This window comes from Brassica oleracea, chromosome C9 (assembly GCF_000695525.1).
Source record: "Brassica oleracea var. oleracea cultivar TO1000 chromosome C9, BOL, whole genome shotgun sequence".
In the NCBI taxonomy this organism is placed as follows: domain Eukaryota; kingdom Viridiplantae; phylum Streptophyta; class Magnoliopsida; order Brassicales; family Brassicaceae; genus Brassica; species Brassica oleracea.
In genome coordinates this window covers 9,828,280-9,841,357 of record NC_027756.1, presented here as the reverse complement: position 1 = coordinate 9,841,357, position 13,078 = coordinate 9,828,280, and the positions used below count along the sequence as shown (strand labels likewise).

At 31.3% G+C, this 13,078-nt stretch overlaps 1 pseudogene; it reads right to left on the bottom strand.

Annotated features, from left to right (window-relative positions):
• Positions 1 to 3,612: 3,612 nt before the first annotated feature.
• On the bottom strand, positions 3,613 to 11,339 carry LOC106314276 (annotated as a pseudogene).
• Positions 11,340 to 13,078: the final 1,739 nt, after the last annotated feature.

Below are 13,078 nucleotides of genomic sequence, written 5' to 3'. Positions count from 1 at the left end.
CTCTAAACCCTAAACTCTAAACCCTAAATCCTAAACCCCACCCTTTAACTCTAAACCCTAAGTTTGTGACTTTTGATAAAACATTAAGTGCTATTTTTGTGACTTTTGACCTTGAATGCTAGTTTGGGAAATAAACTTGATTTAGTGCTATTTTTGTCTTTTTCTCAAATATATATATATATATATATATATATATATGATTTACTTGAGATATATATATACATATATGTTTTACTTGAGATATATATATATATATATATATGTTTTACTAAAAAAAATTACACAATTTATAAAGAGAAGTATTTCTATGAGTTTTATAAGATTCTCTAATGTTCTTATATAAAACCTCTCCTCATTTTATCTTCCTTTTGTTGTTTTCTATTTTTTATTCATAAGCACTGTCAGTGAAATACCTCAAGTGAATAAAATTTCTTTTAGGTTCCAGTTTCCGCATAGACTTTCAATGTCTACAGCCAAAAAAAAAACTCATTAAAAAAATCTTCAAAAAAAAAAAAAAAAACTTATGTAACCTATTTATATATTAAAATTTTGACCGCTATTCGAAGTAAAGTTATAGTGGATGGTCCGCATAGAGTTCGCCCTAGAGAGAAACTCTCTCAGACCCGCATCCCAAGGCGCCTTCGATGGATCTCCCCTGCTTCAGCCACGCTGCTCCTTCCTCTTCCCTCTGAAGCAGCCATGCTCCTCTCCATGGCTATGATGGTCACTACTCCTCCGTCATGTATCCAGCCCCCTCCAGATCAGCCGCCGTCGTCGTGTTTGAACGTCCCGTTTGAAGGTCTCTCTCTCGTCATCCCTCCGGAACCACCAGACCTTCCAGACGTTACTCTCCTCCCGATGTTACTCTCCTCACACCGCTCCTCCGCTCACCATGTTCCCTTCCGGGCCGGATTTCACCACGCCGTCGTCGTTTCCTCTACACTTCCTCTCGTCCCTGTTGCGTCTCCTCTTGGTGTTAGAAACGCCGGAGCTTCTCAGCTCGAGGGAGGCTTCACCGGATCTGGTCGTTCTCACCTCTTCGATTATATGCATCGCCAGTCAGATCTAATACCTGCTACGCCACCGCCTCCTGGACGAGTCACTACCGGACGTGAGACTAGCTCTCCGCTGCGTAGTCGCGCCTCTCCTATGCAATCACCATAAGAAGCTCGCCCATATGAAAATCCCGACTCTAGCTCGTTCATTCAAAGCTTGTTTGAGTCCGACGACTGGCAATTTGGCGTTTGTTCGGCCAAACCTTCATGGTTCCTTCACGGTAATGCTGGAACTAGAAGCTCTTGTCTTAACTCATTGCTCATCGTTGCTTTAGAAGTTCTCGTCAAGCCTCATTATATTTTCAATGTCGTGGATATAGTCATCTACTCATTACTGGATTCACATAGTCCATCTATTCTAGTCTTTCTCACCAAAAGCTCTTGTCAGTCATCATTCCAACCGTTGCTTACAGGTGTATCAACGTCGTTATCGACTATCAGTTCGCTTTAGGGAAAAAGATGAAGTTTCTTTATGGGACTCTTTATACTGCTGAGCTTGACTCGTCCCTTGAAATCTCTATCTTCAATGTTTTGTAATGCTTTTTATTATCATCCCACCGTCGAGCATGGCTCCAGGATCTTCTACTTTGATTCTAAATTTTGTTGCTCTCTGATCTTTTATAATATAAGTTGTGACAAAAAAAAAATAGTGGATGGTCCCCGGTGATATCGAGAAAGATACCTCTCTTGTCTCCTCTCTTAAGAAGGAAAAAGATGAATAATAAACACAAATACATTTGACCAAAAAAAAACACAAATACATAAATATATCGATTTCCTTGATAATCTGTTGAACAATAATGCCATGATAGTCGTGCCTTGTTCCTTTCCTTTCCTTTCCTTTCCTTTCCTTCAGTCATATTATTTTTTGTTGTGTTTAGCACACAGTCTTAAGGGTTTGATTAGCACACTTTGTGTTAAGCGTTCGATTAGCACACTTGTTTCCTTTACTACAAACTATCGTTACAAAACATTATCCATTTTTGTTGGCAGCATTTTTGTTAAGCTCGACTAAAAAGAATCGGCGGAGAAATTTTGTATTATATATGATAATCTTTCTAATATCAAAATTTAATATCAAAATTGGATATCCGGAACTTAGCATTTGTGGAAAAAAAAGGGGGGGGGGGATTGTGTAATACCACCCCTGCTAAAAAAGTTTAGAATTTTTTTTCTCGAATGAAATTAAAGAAAAAAATGAATTAATGAAAATTTTCTTTATGAATCACCTCCGAACGGTATGGTTCGATTTTGTTTAGATACAAAAGATTTTTTTAATTTTAGGTTAACAGGACATGCAATGTTGCTTTGCCAAGAATTAGAGATGAAGAAACAAATAAAATGACTGTGTACGGTGGTTCACCATCAGAATCAAATGTTGAGACTTCTGACATGTAGAGTCAAATGTTGAATTAAATACATTTTTTACATCATGAAACTACATTATGATTCAAATGATGCATACATGTATTGTTTGTCATTCAAGACTTCTTTTTTTTTAAGACTTCTTACACAATGTTCTTACACAATGTCGCATTTTCTTATTGTTTTTTCTTTTATCAAGCTATATATATATATATATATGTGTGTGTGTGTGTGTGTGTGTGAGTGACTGCATCTTGGAAATCCCTACTCAGTATGATTCAACTGATGCATACATATATATTCTGTCATTCAAGAATTAAAATATTTTCTTTCCCAGAACATTATGTGTTTTGTCAGCAATTCATACACAGTTACATACACTCTAGTCTAGCATATTTCAATTTAGCTAATGACACAATACAAACGAGTAAGATACAAATTATGTCAGCAATTAAAGTTCGAAAAAGATACAAATTATGTTTTCTCAAAAAAAAGAGATACAAATTCTCATCTTGAGATCATATATAGTGGGTATCAGCAAAAATGTGACAATGCTAATAAGTAATAACCTATTTGGTTAAAATATTATTTTCTAATCGATATGATAATAAGTAAGCCGCCTTACAGACAGTAGATATGGAGTATATGACAACGTAACAATTACAACACAAACATATATACTGAATTAAAGGAAAACCAAATTAACCACTCCAAGCGTAACTAAATGCTAAACATTTCCGACAAAAAGTGTCTCTAGATTACTGTCTTGCTTTCCAAAACCAAAAAAAAAAAAATTGTTTTTTCATTATCAATTGATCCCGTAGATTTCTAAGAAAAGCAATATGAGGAATTTTTTTTAACAAAAATAAAATATGAATATATATAATATATATATTTTTTTTGTTCAAAAAACAAAAATAGAATATATTCATATATGAGAATTAATTATCACTGGTACAGATGAAGCTTTACTTGCATCAGAACTGTGTTCCAAACTAGATTTCTAGCTCAATATCTTCACTGCGGGATCTACCTCAATTTTATCAGATTGTCTTAATTTCTCCAACTACTGTCAGGAGATTTGTTAGATGAAATTCGTTTCAATTCTTTCAATCAAATTGAAAACTATTAATGAAAGTGTTCATAACATCAAACACATAAAAAACAACCACAAGAGAAACTGGCTAGATAAACTAACTAAGATACAAAAAAACTAAGAAAAACCCTAATCCAAAAATTCAAGAACGCCCAGAGCCCTAATTCAAGAACACTCCAAACACACAAATGTGACTAAATAAAATTGTTGAGAGGAATTTGTCTTCCTGAATCATAAATGTGGGATACATACGATTTATTCAACAAGACATACAGTGATTCGCAAAGAAGTAAACAAACATTCAACACAAAAATAAAACAGATTTCAACACAAATCAATAACTCCACAAGCTCTCTCCGTCAGAATTCTCTGGAGAATCATCCGATGGAGGACATCCCATCCACGGCGGAGCCACCATCATCCCCTTGGCCATATCCTCTAGCAAACCAGGCATGTTCAATAGCTCTTCTTCATCCACAAACTCCACAGCTGAAGATCCCGCCCCATCGCAAACTTTCTCTTCCTTCTTTTCACCTCCCTTCATAGCCGCATTGACCGCAGCCGCAGCCGCAGCACCAACCGTAGCAGCCGCCTTAGCCGCAGCGGTTCGGATATGAGCTGCTGAAGAGGAAACCGGAAGAGGGTAACTCCCGATGGACTCGGGGAAGTTTAAGACCGCCTCTCCGCCTTTAAGAGCTAAAGCCGCAACGTCATAGGCAGCGGCAGCCATCTCAGGCGTCGAATAAGTCCCGAGCCAGACACGTGTTGTCTTCTTAGGCTCTCGGATCTCGGAGACCCATTTTCCGCTCCGGCAACGGATCCCCCGGTAAAACGGATGTTTTTTCCGGCGAGAGATCAATCCAGCGTCAGTCTCCATTAATGTATCATTATCACTACCACTTGTAGAAGTAGCAGCCGCAAAGGAAACAGTAGCAGAAGTGATGGTAAGTGGACAAGATTTTTCACACGTGGCAGAGCTAGAGATACTGTCACCGCACAATAGTAACCGACGATGAAGAAGCTTGGCTCAGCGCACAGTTAACCTTAATTTTTGTTTTTTTTGGTTTTTTCTCTGATTTAAAAAAAAAAAAAAATTAAAAACGAACCAATCACAGACCGTCACGTGTCAGTGGAGCCCACGAAATAGGGTTAACACCGGCGCTTAATTAGGCAGAAGAAGCACAAGTGCTTAATTTTTGTATAGATCCCACTCATTATTATATTAATTTTTGCTAAATTCCCCCATCTAATCACCCCCATTAATGCGGGTTATATAATTTTAGATTCAGTGAAAGCACTATTGTGGTTAGTCATATACTACCTCTGTTCTGTAATATAAGATGTTTAGAATAATTTTTATGCTCCAATATTAATATATAAGATGTTCTCATCTTTCTAGATAACTTTAAGTTTATCAAAAACTGTGTAACAAATCAAATTTAATAGTTCTATTTTATAATTGGTTGAGGAGTTTTTAGTTTATAATTTTAATGATACTTTTTAGCTAAAAAATAATTTTTTAATAAGTGTGTACTACTAAAACAACTTATATTTAGGAACAGAGGGAGTATAATATCTCAATGTACTGAAAGAAATTAAGGCTTTTATGTTTAAAATATCTCAGAGTATAATACGTAGAGAGAGAGAAATAGGGATGTAAGAAACAGAACCTTAGGCTTTTTACTGAAAGAAATTAAGGCTTTTATGTTTAAAATATCTCAATGTACTGTGTGACATTATCAAATTTGAATTTTTATATTAATTATGAATAATAATATACTGTTTAACAATTTAATTGTTTTATTAATTTCACAAATTATTTTAATTTAAAAAAAATTCATATTGATTTTTCAAAGATTGGAATCTAATAAAATTTTAATTTATCTTCTTAAAAATATAAATAAAAAGTTTAAAAATATAACTATACATTATAACTATTTTATTAATTTAACAAATTATTTTAATATTTTTGAAATAAAATTAATAAAAAGATATTCATATATTTTTTTCTAATATCGGAATCTAATACAATCTTACTATATCTTCTAAAAATATATATACTATATATTTTTAAAAAAAAATCGGAATTATTATTAAATAATTATATATTAATGCTAATTTAATTTTGACTAATATACACAATTAAAAATTTATAATATCACATATATATATATACGTGTATATTTATTTCATTATTAAATATACATACACAAAATAATAAAAATTCCTAGATTTTAAAATACAATATAATTTATTAAAATATTTTAAAACAAATATTAAGTAAATGATGATTAATTATAGTTGTAAATATTATTTTTAAAAATATTTAGATACTAAATTTTTTATTATATATATTTATTTGATAAACTAAAATATTTAAAAATATTTATGTAAATATTATTTTAAAAAATATTTAGATACTAAATTTTTTATTATATATATTTAGTTGATAAACTAAAATATTTAAAAATATTTATATTATTATTTTACCATATCTTGGAATGGTTTACGATTGATATATTTGTGATTAGAAATTTATTAGGTTATTTCATCAATCATATAAGATATTAATCAAATATGAGACAGTTAACAAACACAAACTCATTTATATTTAAAAAAAATTGTGATTGTTTTTTGACCAGTGCCATACATATTAAAATATGTATCACTTTGTTTTAATTTAAAATAAATGAAAGACACACAAAAATAAACGAATTTCTATTTTTAATCTTTGATTACTACATAGTAATATTTATATAATTTTTTTTTTTAACTATAAAATATTATTAACACAAATAAATTTTTTATCCAAACATATGTTATTCCATAATACATCTAAACTATTAAAACTGAAGTACAAATAAATCTTAACCCTAAGTTTTTCTCAATAATTACTATCCAATGCCATTGACCTTATAAATAGCAATTTCCATAAAAATTGTTACGAAATTGCCTAATATTTAGCTACCTAATAAATTTAGAAGATATGCAATCCTTCATTTAATTTAAATCAAAATCAAAAATTCAATTTTGCAATCCATAAAAAAACTATAAAATAGATTAAATTATCAGATTAATTTATTGGTTTATTGAAAATTAAATTAATCAAAATCGTTTAAATTTTTAGAATAATAAAAATAAATCAGTTATATTTAATTAATTAGTCTCTTCTAATTTAATTAGTCCAAAAATGTATGTATTTAATTTTAAACGTTTACAAAAGTAAATACCCGTGCGGACGCACGGGTCAAGATCTAGTATATATTATAAATCAATGCAATATTTTAGTATTATTTCTTAAAATTATGATATTACATTATAGTATATGTTAGTTAATAGGATAACTATATTTTCAATTAGTATAAAAAACTAATATTCACAAATCTAAAATATAAATATATTAACATCTCAAATTAACTCTTACACTTTATTTCACAAATTTATACTGAAATCTAAAAGTATAGACATGTAAGAAAACCAAAAGGGAAATTGCCAAAAATATTATTTTCGAAGTACCTCTTTTCATGTTTACACTAACCACTTTTACCTTCATCTTTAATGAACGGTAAAAGACATTTATAACCTTTTGATTACCTTTGACAAAAAAAAAACATATAGTTAACTAATCTAAACTTAAAACATCAACTCTAAACCCTAAACGTAAACCCTAAACCCAAAATCCAAACTTAAAACATCAACTTTAAACCCTAAATCATCAACTCTAAACCCTAAACCATGAAACATCAGCTCTAAACCCTAAACCCCGAAACATCAACTCTAAATCCTAAACCCTAAAACTTCAAATCTAAACCCTAAAACATCAACTCTAAACCCTAAACCCTAAACCTTCAACTCTAAACCCTAAACCCTAAATCCTAAACCCTAAAACCTAAAACCCTAGAGTTGATGTTTTCGGTTTAGATTTGAAGATTTAGGGTTTAGGGTTTATGTTTAGGCTAAACCCTAAACCTTCAAATCTAAACCCTAAAACATCAACTCTAAATCCTAAACATAAACCCTAAACCCTAAATCTTCAAATCTAAACCGAAAACATCAACTCTAGGGTTTTAGGTTTTAGGGTTTAGGATTTAGGGTTTAGGGTTTAGAGTTGAAGGTTTAGGGTTTAGGGTTTAGAGTTGATGTTTCCGGGTTTAGAGATTATAGTTGATGTTTCAGAGTTTAGGGTTTATTTCAAAAAAAAAAGGTTTAGGATTGATGGTTTAAGGTTTAGGGTTCGTATTTCAAAAAAATAGGGTTTAGGATTGATGGTTTAGGGTTTGGAGTTGAGTTTTAGGGTTTAGGGTTTGAATTTCGAAATAGTATAATTCAAAAAAAAATTAAAAAAATTATTTTGTATTTTTTTAGATTTTTTTAGATTTTTATTTAAATATTTATTTATTATATATATAAAGAACATGTGCATAAGAGTCTTTTGTCGCTTGAGAATGTATTTTTGAAAATGTCCTTTTAGTGGTGATATAAATGAAAAGTGGTAGTATGAAAGTGGTAAACATGTAATTTCCCCAAACCAAAAATGACATTTTCATAAATTATTTTCATTTATTTTTCATTATTAAAATTAAGAAAATATATATAGAATAGTGATTATAATTTTTCTTAAAATTTAATACCTAACTTTAGCAAATAGTGGAAGCCCCCTTAGTCCAATGGTTTTACTAAGGGTTCACTAATGCTTCTACACCAGCAGGTCCATGTTTCAATTCCCGGAGAAAGCGATTTATTAAATAATTATGCAGACTACGGAGGAAAGGCTTACCAGAGATCTTCAACATGGTGCAAGTAAACTCGATCAGACGTGATCTTCGTAGGACGACTCAAGTGATGCAGTTAGGCGTAGATCCTTATAAGGCAGGTAGTATTGTCGGTTGTCGGATCGTCTATGTAATCTTTCTCATAATTGTAATATCATAATAAATCAGCGTTAAAAAAAAAACTTTAGCAAATAAAATTAAAATAACTAATGTGCAATTTTTTTAATAAAATTATATAAACAAAAATAATTTCGTATTTTGAAAGTTCAGATCAAAATCTAATACGAAATTAAAATGTTTGGTTCTTGCGTGGGATTTTCTCTGAAATGTGTTTTGTCCGTGGTTGTGTTTGGTGGACGTATTTTTAGCCATAAAATACTAATAAAATCTATTTTTCATTTATTGTTGGGAAATTGCCAAAAATATCATATTCATAATACCACTTTTTATATTTACACTAACTATTTTTATCCTCACTTTTAAAGAGGGAAAAAACATTTATAACCCTAAAATTAATTAATCTAGACTTAGGGTTTAGAGTTGAGGGGTGGGTAGGGTTTTTGTAATGTGAAATTTAGAATTCTGATAAATATAGGGGAAATTACATGTTTACCACTTTCAAACTACCACTATTCATTTTTACCACCATTAAAGGGACATTTTCAAAAATACATTCGCATCAAGAGGAAAAAAACTCTTATATCATTGTTCTTTATATATATAATAAATAAATATTTAAATAAATAAAAATCGAAAAAAATATAAAATATTTTTTTAAATTTTTTTCGTAATATACTATTTCGAAATTTAAACCCTAAACCCTAAAACTCAACTCCAAACCCTAAACCATCAATTCTAAACCCTATTTTTTTTGAAATACGAACCCTAAACCCTGAAACATGAACTCTAAACCCTAAACCCCGAAACATCAACTCTAAACCCTAAACCCTAAACCCTAAACTTTCAACTCCAAACCCTAAAACATCAATTCTAAACCCTAAACCCTAAACATCAACTCTAAATCCTGAACCATCGACACTAAACCCTAAACTATCAACACTAAACCCTAAACCCTAAAAGTAAACTCTAAACCCTAAAAAATTAACCATAAACCCTAAAACATCAACTCTAAACCCTAAACCCTAAACCTTCAAATCTAAATCGTAAAACAACAACTCTAAACCTTATATTTTTTTGAAATACGAACCCTAAACCCTGAAACATGAACTCTAACTAGAGTTGATGTTTTGGGATTTAGATTTAAAGGTTTAGGGTTTTAGGGTTTAGGGTTTACGTTTAGTAGGGTTTACGTTTAGGGTTTAGAGTTGATGTTTTAGAGTTTAGATTTGAAGGTTTAGGGTTTAGAGTTGATGTTTCAGAGTTTAGGGTTTAGAGTTGATGTTTCATGGTTTAGGGTTTAGAGTTGATGATATAAGGTTTAAAGTTGATGTTTTAAGTTCAGGGTTTACGTTTAGGGTTTTGATTCGAAGGTTTAGGGTTTAGGGTTTTGATTCGAAGGTTTAGGGTTTAGGGTTTAGAGTTGATGTTTCGGAGTTTAGGGTTTAGAGTTGATGTTTCATGGTTTAGGGTTTAGAGGTGATGTTTTAAGTTTAGATTAGTTAACCTTATGTTTTTTTTGTCAAAGTTAATCAAAAGGTTATAAATGTCTTTTACCGTTCATTAAAGACGAGGGTAAAAATAGTTAGTGTAAACATGAAAAGTAGTACTTTGAAAATGGTATTTTTGGCAATTTTCCATAAATATATAAATAAATACTAACAAAAAAAATTGAAAAAATAGTTTCAAAAATCATTTTCGATTATTAAAAAAAAATTTTGAAAAACAAAATTGAAAAATAAAATAAAATAAAAACAATTTATAAGAAGTTCAAATTTAAAAAAGTATCATTAGAAAACATTAAATAGAAAACATTAAAAAAAAATTATTTTTATTTTTTGCTTATTTTTTATTTATTATATAATTATTTATTATATATACATAGAACAAATGTATAATAGTCTTTTGCCTCTTAATGAAAAAAATATTTTTGAAAATGTCTATTTGATGGTGGTAAATATAAATAATGGTAACAAAGAAGTGGTAAAGATGAAAATTCTATTTTGTTGTTTCTTTTTGATTCAGTGTTTTTTGTGTAGTCAGGATGTATAGATGTAAATATGTACGAGGTGCTAGGAGTTTTTTTAACCAAACCGGCGCACCAAAAACTATTTGGGAAAAGAGAAAGATATCTATTTCATTTAGAGTGACGAAAAACTGATTTTCGCTGAAAAATGAGTGATAGGAGAATGTATATTTTCATGTTCAAAATAGTTTATGGAAATAAGACAGTTTTAGACTTGCGGTTAACGACCAAGCTTGCATAGGCTTGGGAATATTTTATTCTGGATCCTAGATTGAGGCCCAGTAGCCTATTAGAGCAGCACATAATTTTGTTCAAATCAGTTGAAATAGTGGTTGAATGACACTTTTTTTTTATCAACATCAAATTCATCTCATCAATAAACTCGATACAAAGACTTGACCGCAGCAAATTATGCCACAGATATAACAGGGTGATCTAGTATTACCTTAGATCACTAGATTGGATCCGACGCCACCTAACATTATATATTAGACCATTGTGAAACTGAAATTACTCCATGATTCTAAGTAATTTTTCTTTTAGACCACCTATATTAGAGCTCGTGATGAGGTAACATGCATCTACTAACACAGAAAATAAAAGCCTAACCACGGGTTACAATCTTAAACGAGCTAATGGTCAGATATATTCACCAAAGGCGCATTATTGAGGTACACTCAAACCCCTGGTGTTCAGTTTTACGATCCTCATCCTCAAACCGAACAAAAAGATCCGTACTGAAAGGCAGGTCTCGGCGACATACACGTACTAGTTCATCATATTCAAAACTTCCTAAAATGCAGAGTTCATACCGCCAGTTGTAAACGACATGTCTTCTCTGACGCTAGGATGTAGAGTCTCCCGCCACATATCGCTGATAGGTTAACTCCTCCGGTTAACCACTCCATCGGTGAAAACCTTGTGTGTGTCATCCCTGCGAATTATATTTTTCCACTGTATGTCGATTCTCTCCTTCGTATGTTTCACCGATGCAAATAAACGAAGATCCATGTTAGGAGAGTCGCCTCGCCAACCATGTGCCACCATTGAGCCAAAATCGCTGGAGATCTGAAGAGAGAAAACCAGATCTGACCCTTCGGTACACCCTAAAAGTCGACTCTCTCCTCATCCGTCTTCCTTAGAGCCTCGCCGCTACTCCATAACCCGTCGGAACTGGACCCCATTAACTTGATCTAGTCTTCGGTTAGGTCCTTCCAAACCTAGAATAACAAGCATATCGATAGGGGTCCGCATAGATAGAAAGAAAGCAAAGGGAAACCAAGAGAAAATGGAAAGAGAAATTCCTCCAGCACCGGTAGCATTGGGCCGGAGTTATGGTTTCAGATTGATTTTAGAGAGAGGGCAGAGCGTTTAGGAGATATCATACATAAAAATATACAAACTAAACCATATAATTTAAATACATACATAATTATTCATTAAAATTATTTTCATAAAGCTTTCATATATTATCAATGCTTATGAAAGATATCAAAAAATTTAAAAATTGTATCAATATTAGTATTTCAGATACCCTCTAATACTGAAAGTGATGTGTTCATCAGTTCTTTAACATTACAGTCTCCAAAATTGTCTTCACTTGTAATCAATTTAAGTAGTGATATATAGGTGTTTTTACTAGTTTCTCACCTAGGTTTGGAGTATTTTGTCAAATCAGTGTTTTAGTGTCTTTTAGTGTTATTTTGGAGTTTTTACATGTTTAAGTCTATTTGGAACAAAAGAGGTTGAATTGGATGCAAAAAGAAAATTGAAAATGCATAACTTTGCAGATGTGTGAGATATTTAGCAACGAATGGGTTTTCTCATTGTATGATTGGGCTGAAATTTTGTTGCAAGATACATAATTGAATTAGCTTTCCAAATGCGTTAGTTTGAGGCCGATCATAGATTAGATCAAAAGTTATGTACGTTTTACTAAAGATTAATGTTCTGTCTATCGGTTCAATACGAGAAAAAAAAAAGAAAAAATTTTGGTTTTCCTTATTTTTTGTTTGGCTTAGCCTAAAATTCTACCATGACGTGGTTTTTGACATATATCTATTATTTTAGAAATTGTTTAGGCCACACTTTATTTTATACCTGACTTTTAGGTTTCGGAGTTCCGGAGAGATGAGAGAATCTTTATAATCCATGTTTTTATCTATTTAATCTAATTAAGCAGACTTTATCATTGATCTTTTTTCTCTGCTTATGTTTGAGTAGTTTCATAGTTAGGTTTTAGGGTTCAAAAAAGTTAATGAGAATGAATGTTTAGGATTTTTTTATTGGGGAATCTTCATTAGATTTCTTCGCTTGGATTGTTCATAATGCTGGAACTTGGTTGATCACCTAGTTCATGATCTTAGGTTAATTGAATGCAGGAGGAGTTGATTTGATTGCTTGAAAAAAATCTCTGTGAGCAAAGTTCATTAGCCAACATGAGTTGATGTTATTACGCTTTGTGAACCTTTTGAAACTTAAGCTTAATGTGTTTCTAGTCTCTTACGTTCAGCGGGAGTTAGTTCTGTAGGTTGTTAGACATAGTGATTGGAGCCACATAAGTATAAATATTATACAACTGTGTTTTGAGTTCTATAATGGTGCTTAGTTGATTTTTTGATAAATTGTTTACATTTACGATCTGATT